Raw genomic sequence first — 14,960 nt, 5'->3', positions numbered from 1 at the left:
CGAGTAACCGGACAGTTAGTATACCATCGACGATTAATTTGATTCCAAAAGAAATGCATATGCGGCTTTGTAACACGGTATCTTGTTTCTTGGCAAAGTTAACGATTACGTTAAATCGATCGTGGATAAAGTAGAAGCTAATTGAAATCGTTGGATTTCACGAACCAATGTAACGAAGCCGACTATAATTATCAGCTGAAATGCCACTCACTACTAGCATGGAAACACAGTATATTCTCTGACCTTTCGCTTCAAATATTCAATTACATAACTAGCCACCCTTGAAAATTGATTGGCGGACAATTACCAGGGCGAATGAATATTGCAATCGACTGGTATCATAATTAAAGCGAACCGTACGTTCGAACGAGGAGCATTTAGTGATTATAGCTGAATTTTCTTGTCACCACTGGCCAGTAATTATTTTATATAAAAAGCGATACTATGTTTTAATATGTTATCAATATGTTTGAATAAGAGTATCTTCGAAATATAGGAATTTCTCGCATTCACGGAAATATAGAAAATATATGTATATCCTTTCGTGTCGGATTCTATGTAAACTAGGATAAATAGATGAACTATGATCTAGGTAGGATTAATTAATATTTGTTGCAGTTATTAAATTGGTAGATAGCAAATAAACCTGCTGAATTAAAATTTTCAGTGTTCTAATTGCTTGAAATTTTCAAAAAGCTCTGACGAGATAGACAGCATTGCAACATGTGATTGTGGACAATATTAAACCATATAAATAAAATGTAACAACAACGTACACTTAAATTTGAATGACACATGAAATCTTAATCCTGTGGACTAATTTGTGTAAACGTAAGAAGCTGCATTAAGACTAGACCTACCGTTATATTTCACAATAATTTTCTAATATTAATTTATAATTAAAATCTAATTATAGACTTCTTTCAATGGAAATTTTGTCCAATCTTCAATTACGAAACGTGTTAACTATAGAAAGTTGGTACAGAAAACAATATCAAGAATATGTTTTTGGCAGAGTAAATAATCAACAGTGTACTATAATCTGAAAGGAAACATTTGGTAAAAATCCATCGAAAGGAGGGCCAGGTTTTTCGCGTAAGGAAATTAATATTATCACTAGCTGTAACAATTACCCGCTGCGCGAGTAATTTATCTCCGCCATCACCGAAACAGCGTTACAAGATATATTTTTGCAAAATATACAATGCCTTTATTTCCACGGGTTTTTATTGATCGCCGATAATTTTTCATGTCGGACAGTCGCTCGTTAGTCGAGGCTTAACTGTAGTTGAATTGATACAAATTGCAACAGCCCCGAAAACCTGTCCAGCGGCTGACGAACGATCGGTCGATGGGGGGCGGAGAACAACTCGCGGTACACTTAAAAATATTACGTCAAGCCTAATTTTGGCCTCTGTCCACCTATGTTCCGCCAAAAAGCTTCAACGATCACTTGGTTGTCGGATTATCGAAGATAATCGCTTGAAAGATCGATCGTTTGCATGATAAATTCAACGGTCTAACTTATTTTTAACGATCACTTCCACGTACCTGCAAAAATATCAATTTTTACTGATTGCATAAAATTAGTGTTGCGTAAAGGATCCTTGATCCAAATACTTAGGAACTCTTCTGTAATATTTTTAAAAAATAATGATACGTTCCCTTTATTTAGAGCTTAAATTCTTGTAATTAGATAATATGTACTTTGATTATTTTATACATTTTTCACTGTATTTTTAAGGATATAAATTCTATTAATAGTTACCAGCAAAATTTCTGTATTGCCGGTAGCTTTCAAAATACTTATCTGTTAAATAGAGGATATTAGAGGGTATAAATAAAATAAACAGCATAAAAATCGTCAAGTATTATAAAATTTCCTTCGAAACTCTTCTCGAATATTTGAATTATTCTTCGCAATTAGATCATTTTGATAAATGGTTATAAAATTAAAAAATTCCATCAGCTTCTTGTTTAGCTGGTAACTTATTTTATTTGAGATATTCTTCTACTAATTGTAATGTACGAAGATTTTATTATTATTTTACTTATTTATGTGATAAAAGATACAGAGTCCCATGTTAAAAACAGGACAAAGTGTGTGAGAAAGAAAAAACATACGCATGCGTGTAAAAATTTATGGAAATTCGTTTCAAAGGGAATGATAAGACAGATTTAAGAACGAAGAAAGGAAACAGGATTTTTCTTCAAGCAGCGACGGACGAAATCAAAATGCTCTTTTGCTACGAAAAATACAAAATACACGGTATCAGGGAAAGCTTCCTGGAATGTCATAAATCCACGCGGGGGACAGATATTAAGAAAAAGTAAGAGAACTCAGCAGGAGTCTTGATAGAACACCGAGTACGGCTGTTTCTTCGCCAGACACAGAATTTGATTTCTGGCCAAGCAACATGGTTTTTCGTGGATAATATAAAAATCCTACGAATAAAAACATTGTAAATATCCATCATTTATTCTAACAGAAATAAATGGAGGAATATTCGAATAGATCTCGATGAAAAATTCAATTTGTACACAAAATAATTTTCTGAAATAATGCAGACCAACAATGTTGTCTCAAAATATTACACGACCTCAAAATAACGTAGAACGCATCAAAAATTGTATTCATTTTTAACAAAATGGAAAAGTCAAGTGAACTATTTTTAGGATTAAATAGTTTTATTTCGTAATCACATACACGTATATTTTTCATTTATCGTGACATGTTGCAATAAAAATACGTTTTGAAATCGGCTAGATGTTCACATCAGAAGAAATAGTTCGCGATTTGTCAGTTGATTCGACAATTTTTCGCAATTCACAGAGTTTGACAGAATCAGGTCCAAAGGAATTTCGCGAGGGCAAAAAGGTCGATCGGATCGATTATCGATAAGCTGATTATCGCCGGGCAACGTTTATCGAATCTTTATTACATGCTCCAACGATTTGGTATAGCAGAAGTTTTACGGCAGCTTAATTAAAACGCATCAGCAACAGCGGCCGGTGAAAACATTTTTCTGAATCGGGAACTTCTTTGATAGATTTCCACCTATTTTCGTTCCCGTTTTGTTTCGTTTCGTTAATCTATTCTTCGTAGATGCTATTATACGTCTGAATCTTAATCATACGAAAACTGAGATATATACTAAAATAATACGAAGACATGGTTCAACCACTGAACAATTCAAATTTTTTAAATTTGTGTTTGTATCGTTTATCTAGTTTTTAATAGGATCAGTATGTTCGACATTCCATTCATTGCGTTTTCTTTTCTTACTTTTTTCTTCAAACATACCATACATCGCATATAATTTTTATTTGTTTTTGAGATTAAATTATAGTGTTTGTTGTTGACGAGTAAATATTCCTAGCAGGAGATACATCAATCTTTTATTTCCCTTACTCGGCGCTCTAAACTTTACAGACATTTTTACCATAGAAATTAAGCAACAAATGGTTCGCTGATTATTTGAAACGATAAATTTTCAATAGAAAGCTACGTGTAAATTTCACCGTTTGACAAAAACACTGCTAATTAGTGTACAATCTTGCAAGTTTGGAAATCCTTAAAAAATAATAAATCAAATAAGAATATCGAGCTAGGAAACCACCCAAACAATCATACAACGCCACATTCTTTCCTCTTTGACTCGTAATTCTGAATCTACTTTAGAATCTCCAAGTAACCAAACACGAGTAACCAAAATCTACAAGGGCACGAGTAGCTGCGATTCGTAAACTAAGAACTCGTAATTCATACATCGACCACGAAATGTATCAAATGAGAGTTTAAAACACAGAGTGAAAATTCACGAGAACGACCAATAGAATTTCGTGTGCACCATCTTTCTGTGAATTGTCCGCGAACAGAGGCGGCAACATTTCTGTCACGAAATTGAACGCTACCGGGGAAGAACAAACAGCCGAGGAGAAGAGGTAATTTCCACGTAAGAACGAAGCTCGGTTGCATTCGCTGACTGTATACTTGGAAATAATGAAAATTGCAAAGTGCTTCGAAGCTGGGAATTCGCGCTTACACGCGACTAGGGTTTGCTGCAGAGTCGAGGGTACGACTGTGCCAAGACATTTGCCGCGGGAAATTACAAATTGCCTCTCGCTTTTTTTTTAATGCATCCCCCCTCCCCCCACCTAACAGGACTGTGGTAATTGTTTAAGCTCCAGTAGCTTGTTTTTTCGAGAATGCTTCACGATGTTGCGACGAGCGAGAGAAACATGTCCGTGTTGTAGCTTGCAGTACGAAGTTCTTGCAGTTGTATAGGTATCTTCGATGAAATTGCTTTTAATTTTTGAAATATAAAATTGATATCTGATGACCCCATATATGAATTATTTAATATCGTACTTACGATACGAAAATGTTGCAATTAATAAAATGATATTGTTAGAAGAATGAATTATGAAATAAAATATACTCGAACTACTAACACCAAAATAACAAAATACTAATTACCATTGATTGTTGTCAATAGAAAATCCATACGTTTTCATTCTTCCAATTCTTGTTACAAATGGAAAGTGTCTTATAATAATACGCTTGTCTCAGTTTATTAAGCATGGAATAATTTTATTCGCATGGCATTAGATTTTGGATTTGTCTGATAAAATTTGTCACAAAGTGAATTAATTTAAATGTGACACTGAATTATTTTTCAGAATTTTGATGTGAATTTAAGAATCAATTTGCAATTGATACTGTTTTCATGCGTTTATTTGAAGTTTATCTAAGATCATAACGTTAAAGCAAAGAAAATATTACCGCCTAGACTTTAAACAAACGTTCGCCCCCGTCATTGTTGCATCCAGACACTAATTCATTCCCTATTGTCTGTGCTGCAGATCGTCGATACCAGTTGAGACTCTGGCGTGGTCCGGGAAGCTGCGAAATAGTAAGAAGTAATAGAAATATCCTTCCGCCGTCGTAGGATCAGTGGCGTCGGTATGTAATTTGAAGCACTTGAAACATTAGAGTAATTTAAACGAATCAAATTCACATTGACCGTGCGTGATCAATAAAATTCACATAAAGTAACATTCACAAAGCAGCAAAGAATACAACGAACAATTTATTTTTCCTGCTACAAGAATCATTTATAAAAGATACAAAATTAGCTACGAGATAGAGAGAATCGAATTGACATTAAAACGAAAGAAAAATAAAATAAAACAGAGACTAATAAGAAAATAAATTTCCAAATTTATCAAATATTTCGATATTTCTTTAATATTACAGGTAACGTTTCTAGAACTTAATTAAGATTTAAGCGACACAGTCACAACGAATGTATAAAATTCTCGATTCAGTGGTTTCTATTGAAAATATAATTTACGTAAATAATTGCAAGCGGTTAATTCCTAATTGGAAAAGTAAAGTCGTTTCAACGAAACGCCTCAGCCTACGCCATTGTTTGATAACGCGTATAGAGAGGTCGGTAGGCAGAGATTACCGAGCGAGTATTTCGCGTGAACACGCGAACACGCAGGGGAGACGATCGGTTCTCCAAGGAACACAGGATGATACGTGGGAGTGGCCATTGGCACAGAGTTACGACTTTTGCTCTCGTCATTCGTTACGTTTTGCTTCGGCGTCGTGGACGCAATCGTGTCCACTCTATCCTGGCTTTCTGACCTCGCTGCTGAATGGACACGCCTCGCTTTGTCTACCGCAGAACGCGTTTCAAACCGCAAAATACTCTGAGATTGAGACAAGTTGCCCGACAAAGAATGGAGAGTTGCTTTAAAACTATTTCTGAAAATAACTGTAGAATTGTTTGTACAATAAGTAATAGTTCTGGAGAATTGCTTTCAGCGAAACAAGATGTCAGTTTAGATTCCTTATTTTACGTAATATTTTGTTCGTGGTTCTTTGTTTTGTATAATTTGTGAGAAATAACGGAGAATTTGGTATTTAAAATCAGAAAGGGAAATTGTGTTTGAAAAGAAATAGCAAAGCGAGATTGGAAAGTTCTGAATAGAAAAGAGATTTATTTACTGAGATTTATCGGGTAGCCAGGAAAGTTCTTGCTGTTTTACGCAATAAAGATAAACCTAGAAACGAGAAGAATTCTTTTTTTATTTGGGTGATTTCTTTATATAGTTTACATAGTAATTATTAAAAAGAATCTGATTTGCGACATTCAATTTTCTTATGTAATTCACGTTGACTTAGAAATCTGAAACCGAATTTAAGCCTCATAAGAAATTGGATGTGTAAGAGTAACTTGAAACATCTTGAAAAATTGGATTAAGACAGATCGATAAAAAAACTGCTTTTTCATTAAGAAGAGACTTTAATCTTTGTAAAAAAAAAAAAAAAAAAAAAAAAAAGGAGAGTGAACTGAATACATTTAACAAACTTTTAGGTATGAAATAGACTTAACTACCTGACTTAAGAGCAAGTTTTTTACTCTCTTAGAAGTTGAGAACAATATAACGAAATAAAAGATCCAGAAAACAGAATCTCTTAATTGGTTCAGAAAAATCTATAAATATCGAAGGAATCTGTGATATGATGAATTTAAACTTCATGAGGCATATTATTGTTTACTCGACTGTCACGAAAATAACGATCACTGGCAAAAGTACAATTACGATCATCTCATTGAAAACATCTAAATCTCATAGCAAAAATCGTATCCCAAGTAACAATAACAAGTGTTTAAATAATTCACACGAATATTCTTTCCTATTATAAAAAACTGCTTCGGCTACTAGTATATACTACTACGATATAAAAGTATCTTCAGTTCCAATATAGTAGTATATAGCACATAAATATGAACGAATTAAAATTCTTCTCCACTGATATTTCTTAGAACCGCCTTGAACTGATCGATCACGAAGCAGTTGGCTGCAAGTACGTAAGTAGTAACTCGGTTCGATAGTTGTTAAAGTCGATGATAACTACTAATGTACCGCCCACGATCTACTTGTCGTATGAGAAAGCTCGCTCCCAGAGATAACGCGGCGCGAACGCAAAGAGGTGTGCTGCGGTGAGACATTCGAAGACGCGGCGAACGAAAAACAAGCTGGGAGGAAACCGTCGCGTCCTGCGGCGACGAGCGCAGCAGCGTGGGCGAGGCGAGTTCTTTGAGAAACCCATATATATCCCGACCACGGTCTGGAATTTTCTCTGGCGAACGTCCTTGTGTCCGTGTACAACTTTCTTTCATCCGGTCTTACGTTGGCCAGCAAGAAAATTAAATGCCCGCCGCACGGTGCCTCTGACCTCCAACGTCTCGACCAAGATAATGCGATTGAACTTGGGCTACCGTGCAGATATTTCTGAGATGTTTTGAAGAAAGAGTTCGATCTTTACCTCAAAAGAGTGATTTTTCATTGATCGGTCTAGATATTTGGTTTTTATGTGCCGAAAATTTATAATAACGCGTATATAAATAGATACATTGCGGCATTTTGACGATTTTATTGAAATAATTTTCCCACTGCATATTTTAGATACATTTTTGCTTAAAATGCTATGAATTCTTTTAATATAGCGTATGAATATCTTGCAAGTATTTCATTTTATAAAATAATACAGATATATTATTATATAATATATCTATATATGATATAATACATAATAATATAGAAAACTGTGAAAATAAAATGTTTCTACTTATAATGTTGGACTTTGTTACAAGCTTTTGCTTGGTTTATTTGCAAAAGTTATTTCTTCTGTAAAGATTCGACGCGATGGAAGAAGTATGATTACCGCACACCGCACCGTACAGAAGAGAAAATTAATTTAACTCTAACTTAATAAAATAACTTAATAAAATAACTCTAACTCAGAACACTAAGGTTCCGAGAAACATCGGCTCTAAGAAAAATCTCTATCCTTTTCACGCCTCAAACGTTTCAGCGGAATAGCACTGGCTAATTCACGAGTACCACGTGAACCCCATAATTAGATGAGCGCCGGGCAAAAGTGGTACAATAACTCGAAGCAGCATCAAGAATCAGTCTTGGAGAAATCATCGTCGATACTCCCAGGCAACGCCAAAGTGTAATTAGTTAACGAATGTACAAGATAATTAGCGAAGTGATACCGGTTGAAACATACTCGTAATTGATCGATATCTCTCCAACGGTGAAAACACAACTCGTACAAGCAACCAACCGGCCATGGTCATTAATCTGCCTTCCATATCAAGATGACCTGGTAGCCGACCCGTTTGATCGATCCTAGTCGAATTAACATCTACGTTGCTTCTGGGATTGTGATCATTTACAGTTGGTTACGAAAAGACTTGGCATACATCCTTATTTCCCAATGAAGCGTTCTTTCATCAGGGTCTATGTTTCATTTTCATGGTTTCAAAGTGTTGGAGTTATACGATAGTATTACTAGATGATACGAAATTTAATATACTTCGACTTGATAAATCCGTACGTAATGGTGTAATAATATGCAATGGTGTGCCAATACTTCTCTGGTAGTTTCTGTATCTGTGTGCAATCAGAATTTGTGACGAATCTTTTGGAAAAAGCAAATCTGTAGTACATGGAATGTAGAAGATTCGTGGAGAGCCCAGAGAAATGGACAATGTTGATCGTTATAAAAAAAATACACAGAGCGTCCCACGCAACTGAACCGAATCATAGTTCTAAAGCAGTGGAAAATGGATGAGAATATCTGTCCTAGAGATTTAAAAAGATTTAACACGTTTCAAGGTTTCCTTTATTTCTTTGAATCGAACTACCTACATTATATGTATCGATGGATGTTGTTTTTACTTCAATTCAATTTAAATTCAGGCATTTGTGTCTAAAAATGTTTAGTTTCGAAGATATTTTTACTATAATTGTAGAAAATTCAGCGAGCGAAAGACAAGGAAAAACGCAAAGCAATATTTTTGAATGTATACCTTCCTTGTCTATCATATGAGCGTGACACTTTGTCAATATTCTATATATGTAATCCTTCGTGTCGTAGGATAGTGACCAGTTTGGTCCATGCCATCTTTATTTCAAACGATCCAGCGAACGAAAGTGCGAATTCGGGTCACAGATAACAATCGACCAGATTCTGAACTCTCTGAATATTTGTGTGACGTAGTCCAGTTCCATGTACAGTGTTTCAAACGTGATCGTTCAGGAACGACTGCCAGCTACTTCCTGTCGATACTCGCAGCCACTTTTCGCGTAGACCGATGTAACTGAACGTGGTCGATCGTTCGAAGAACTGGCACAAGTTACGTTCATGTCGATAAAGCATGCGAGATACGTTGAAATTCGCGAGCGGAGTTCATCATCCTAACTACCGTAGAATGGAAGATACAGTTTAAAAAATTTTACATTTGAAAAAATCTCGTATCGCGGATGGCTGGTCGATGGTTTTCATACAAATTCCTCTACTTCACTGCTTTTTTGCTACAATTCCTTAGAAGTTCAACCTGTATGATATTTGCTACACGCGTATAAACATTCAACTATGCGGTAAAAAAAAGCGAAAAATACAAGAGTTCTCGACAAATTTCCACCTGCACGATCTCCTATTCCCTGCCCTTTACTTCTCTCGAAATTGAAAAGGTCTCGACTCTAAAAGCTTCGAATGCTCGTGTTATAAATCTGCACACGGAGAATCGCAGCTCCCTCTCCGAGGACAATTATTAACGATGGACCGTTTCGCTCATCTTTATCTTCGCCCTGGCAACATCCTTCTCGCAACTCAGAACCGTATACCACTCGAAGAGAGCATCAACCACCGACATTCAGAAAATAACCTAGCGCATTTTTCCTTGCCTTTGTCTACCAATCCTTCCAATTTCTCCGTCTCTTTCCCTCTTCTCTTCCCTCGCGTTAAACCAAAATCAAGGATCGAACAAACCAATGCGGCCAGGTCGATATAGCATTCAACAGAATGCAGTAAATGGCTGATGTTGCGCGTAAGCCTCATCGAAGCCCCTTGGAAAGAGGGTTTATGGAGCCAGAAGAGAACTGTCAACCGATCGTTCACCACAGAATTACGCTAGCTGACATAATGCCGGCCAAAGGCCAACCCCCTTGTTCTGTTCTGCCCCAGTCAATCCTCTCTCTCTCATCTCGTCATTAGACCCGTTCTTGTTGCTCCGCTCTCTCCGCGCCTGTTTCTCCGCACCGAAGAGGAATTCCATTCCGACTAGCCAGATCCGAGAGATTAGCTCCATTGACCAACAATGCCACATTGTGTGCCCTGTGTGCGCTCGTATTGCTTTAGGACGCCCGAGTGGCGCTTCCGACTTCCCTCTGTCTCTCCCACTGTGTAGTTCCAGCACTCGATACTCCACGGGGATTAATGGAAATCGAAGGTCGAGCAGAGTGTTTTTCCAGTTGATCGATACCGGGATGATAGGGGATGGAATGTTACTCGAGAACAGGTTCGTAAGGATGGCATTGCGATAGGTAGGTTTTAGATTAGTAAGGGATGGGCCGGTCAGCTTTGGAATAAATGACATTGTTTTTGCAAGTTGGATGTTCGGAAAGGGAAATTTGGGCTAGAGTAAATTTAGGGTTGCTTTGATTAGATAGCAGACATCGGAAAGAAATATGTTGTGAAAGTAACGTTGGTAACAGTCTTGTTTGCAAGTATTTTCGATTGATATTTCAGATCTTTGTTGAAATTCGTTCTTGCGCTGTAGCGTCAAAGAGAATTTTGAATTGGACAAAAGCTCGTCTGATCGAATAGAGTCATGGCGTGAAACTAATTTACTTGCTATAATTATATTTAGAGTAAAGGTTCGAGCAAATTTCCTTAGCTTCCTCTTTTCAAGCTTTTTGAATTAGGTTGACGTTACGATTTGTACAATGGAGTGCGAAATGTAAAATATTGATCTGAATATTGGAGTAACACAAACAGTATGTTAATTTTGCAAAATAATACTTTAAGCACTGTTCTTTATGATTAACTTCATGCTATCGCTGCACAACCTCTTTTAGAATAATGATTTAGCTTTTCATTGTTCGTCTTCCATCGAAGAAGATTCGCATTCTTCCAAGAATAAAGCTTCGATAAAAGAAAGACGAACAGCATCAATCCTTGTAAAAGGAAATCTTCCTTCAGCATCTCCTTCGGAAACTTTCTTTATCCCTTTTTATCTTCCATTCTTTAATTCTGCGAACGAAGGCAAACATTCGACGAACTTTGGAGAAACGAAAAGTAACTCTCCACCAGAGATCCAAGATCATCCGCTAAATAATCGTTGATAGAAAACTAATCTGAAAGTGATTGGGTCGAATGCTCCGTGACTGGCGGGTCGCCAAGCAAATTCTTCGATCGCTCGTGTGGCGGCTTGTCAAAGGGGATCACTGGGAATAATCCCATTTTCTGCGTGGATTCAGGACTCTGTGACTCTGTGACGAGCTCGACAAGCCGCGATTAATTCGGCGCTTCGTCTCTGATTGGCCATTGTGACCTCGAATCCAATTAACCCTCGTTGTTGTCATTAATGGTAACGTACAGAGGGACCTTTCCTTCGGGACCCTTGAGTCGCAGTGACAAGAAGGACTGTTCGAATGAAAGATGAAGCTCTTCCTTTGGCGATTGACAGCGAGGGTTACAAACATCATTCGCTTGGTCGAAAGTCGCCGATGAAGATTTTGATGTTTCATCGCGTTACGATTGTTATTGCTCGAAATTCTCAATCGGATTTTTCAATTTTCTACCGTTATTTTAGCCTAGAATCGGAGATATTAAGATTCCTGTTGCTTTTTTGAGCAAGTTTGAAACTATTTATAAATAGTTTGATAAACGAAAAATGTGTTGTGAAGACTGTAAGAAATAATTTTAAGATTTTCTATATTGGTATTGTTTCAAGAATATAAGTTTCAAGATAATAAGTACTAACAGATAGTAAAATTTAACTTTGAAGATTCAGTCATTTGACTGATTAGGACGAAAAAAAGGAAGAATGATAGAAACATTTTGTGATTAGAAAGTGACGCGATGAAGATAAGTAGGTAGACGTATATAATTATGACTGAATGTTAATAAAAGTCAACTTTTTATCAAAACATCGGCATACTTTTATTAATTAATTTCGCCAAAAATATTCCTGATAACATTATACGGAAACAAAAGATCTGTGTGATAATATGAAATTTCTAGTGTGAAAAATCAAGATTTTCACTTCATAAGAACAGTATGTAAAGAAAGAGTATTTATCGACACTGTCCCATTCACCAACCAATTGAGCTTCGTAAATCGTTTTCTGCTCGTACTTACCGCAGCTAAAAAACCAGTCTTATCGTACTGCGCGTACGGTGTTCGCCTTTTTATACAGCCAACCTTTTATCGCGAATGTGTCACCGAGTATTATCGAGTTATGGCGCCGAGAAGCGTGAGCACCCACGTGTATAGATACGCAACGCGTTTTCGTTTTCTTGTTGCCGATGAATCTTGAGAACTTGTCAGAAATGTCATGGTTATCGGTTTGTTTTGGACAGTGATGGAGAGTGTAAAAACTCGCTGGTGATAAATTTGTGTAATTAGGAAGAACTTGTGTTTTGTTATTTTTTCTGCTGATAATATTTTGGGGGGTGAAAGGTACACGAAAATGCAATCGTTGGTAGGACGACTAAAAGCGTGAGTTTATCGAGCAATAGTTTCTGTTAAATGTCCAGGTTTTAGAAAATGAGAATGAATCCGATACGTTTTGACTACGTTTGCCTTGATATAAGAAAACCTAAGGTATACTACATAGAAGTAATTGATAAAATTGAAGAATAAAATTAAAGATTGAAACTTCAAGCTAAGTGACAAATAATCAATAAAAAGAACCTCACGTTCCTCGAATTTCCCAAACTCAATATTCTATCGACAGCAAAAGAAAAAAGGAGTCTACTTAAAAATATATTTTGTTCGATAAATTCACGAAGATTACAAGCCGTGACACAATGTTCCTTGAGCTTTTCGATTATGTTTCACGGACGTAGATATTCTCACGAGAACAAGAATAGGAGACGAAAAGCTGGAACATCTATTTTTACATTGCCATCAAATCAGGCTAAAAATTTGCATGACAGTGCGAGGCTTGGTCGACTTTCTATTTTCAGCGTGGTAACTCGTGTTGTCGAATTTGATTCCTTCGCACAGGTATCATTCGTCATCTGTGCATCTTCCATTTAGTTTGATCGACACGGAATTATTATATTTTCATCAAATCTTTGTTCGACGGCTAATCGAACGAGACGTGATTAAGAGGAGAATCTGGAGGTCTTTTAGTTTACTTTCGTAAGTTTCAATCAGTGAGTTATCGAAATGAACGAAATAAATCTATTATGCAGAAATACAAAAATTGTACTATGGTAGCAGCACATAATACGATTTTACTTTCTGAGATTTTACTAGTATCAAAGAGAAAACTACTAGAAATATAGGATAATCAAATTCAGACAATTTAGAAACAATTCTAAGCTTCTAAAAAAACTATGTAATTTATCTATATGATAAAAAGAGATATATTACAAGAATTTTCGCGAATTTAAAACTTATACATACGTGAAATATTGCCATGGCGAAGAATGTCGAGAATGTCGTTCCTCTTGCACGTGGCACAAAATGTTTTTAATATGGAGAAACGAAAGACAGAAGCATTAAAATGTAAGAAAAATAACTGGGAACATGCATAAAGGACGTGTTATAAATATTTTCCACGACTGTTAGTCTCGCTATCCGTCATAAATCCAAGCTGAGAACGTGTTGGAACTTCCTCGGTCAAGTACACTGGCTAGACGTTATACGAAGGAATATCCAGTTTTAAGAGTTTCTTCCAAGAAAACGATGCTGCCTAGTCAACGACATTAAGGGAATCCTCGTAAAATCTGCTATAAAAGGATTCAAAACAAAATACTCTTTGCCTTCTTTCTCGGTATCTTCCTATTTCCTTCATAATGAGACATCCATTAAAGGAAGGCTATATTTCTTTTCACTCTTTCCTTCTTCATTTCGATCGTCGTTCTACATTAACAACGTTTTGCAATGATATCGTAATATCAAAGAATCGTAAGATCAAATAAGAATATTGTAAGATCGAAAACTAATTCTATAAAAATTGGGAAATTTTTATCATTATTCTATTCATTCTTTATTCATATTTTTATATTTTTCTAATTACACAGTTTTATGAAGAGAATTAAAGAAACGGAACTTACATAGTTATTTTTGTTACTATGTAAAGTACACTTTGCATGGTTTATATATTTTTCTTCATTATGTGCACTTTGTGTATTTTTGCACCTTTAAATTTATCATAAATACGAAAAAGTCCGCGGTCTACCGATTACATTTCTTACGTATCAGAGAGATATTTGCACATACATTATAGGAAGCGATAGAAAAGATCCTAAATCTGATCGAGCAAACGATCAGGCGAAACAATGCTCCTAGAAAATTACCCATCCGTTTCCTCGGCCAATTTTTCCTGTCCGTATCCCATGAATCGATTCTTCCGTCTGGAGAATCGGACGATTCGTCGCAGATTCCACGGACCACGACGTATCCCATTCAAGTGGACGTTTCACGGCTTGGTATTCCACGGAACGTCAGAAAAAGAGAAGGCAATTGCAGGGCTGCAACAAATGTCCGGCAATTTCAGCGTCGCAGAGGACACAGAGCTTCGAGGAATGCTCGATTTTCCGCGAATTTCAATCAGCGGCACCAACCTCGCAGCTTTCGGCGAAAACGTCACGAATGGACGCTCGTAAAATCGAACGACGGTTTCTTGGACGATTTCTCGAGAAAAAACCGCGGAACCAGCGATATCGAATTCTGTGCGTAAGTACTTGCTTTGAACTGCACAGAAATCGAGACAATACGTAGCTGTTTCTTCGAATTTCCCCTACTGCATGATTTTAATGATTATATATAATTAATTATATCTGTTGATTGCCGAAATTTTACAAAATTCAGCTTGCAATTGGAAGAAGTTTACAATTGAATTTGTTATTAA

The 14,960-nt window shown here is 36.4% G+C and overlaps 1 protein-coding gene and 1 long non-coding RNA gene across 2 annotated transcripts in view; one reads left to right on the top strand and one right to left on the bottom strand.

The window, feature by feature from the left end:
* LOC100646409 (mannosyl-oligosaccharide 1,2-alpha-mannosidase IA) overlaps positions 1 to 14,960 on the bottom strand; it is a 702,484-nt gene that overhangs the window by 339,483 nt on the left and 348,041 nt on the right. The gene's annotated exons all lie outside the window — the stretch shown is intronic.
* Positions 1 to 14,960, top strand: part of LOC110119253 — a 124,996-nt gene that overhangs the window by 74,812 nt on the left and 35,224 nt on the right. The window contains exon 2 of the long non-coding RNA XR_002307661.2: positions 4,867 to 4,966. This is a non-coding gene — a long non-coding RNA (uncharacterized LOC110119253). The remainder of the gene's footprint in view (positions 1 to 4,866; positions 4,967 to 14,960) is intronic.

Source organism: Bombus terrestris, chromosome 4 (assembly GCF_910591885.1).
Source record: "Bombus terrestris chromosome 4, iyBomTerr1.2, whole genome shotgun sequence".
Classification (NCBI taxonomy): domain Eukaryota; kingdom Metazoa; phylum Arthropoda; class Insecta; order Hymenoptera; family Apidae; genus Bombus; species Bombus terrestris.
The sequence above is the reverse complement of the archived record's forward strand: the minus strand, read 5'-3'. Positions and strand labels throughout refer to the sequence as shown.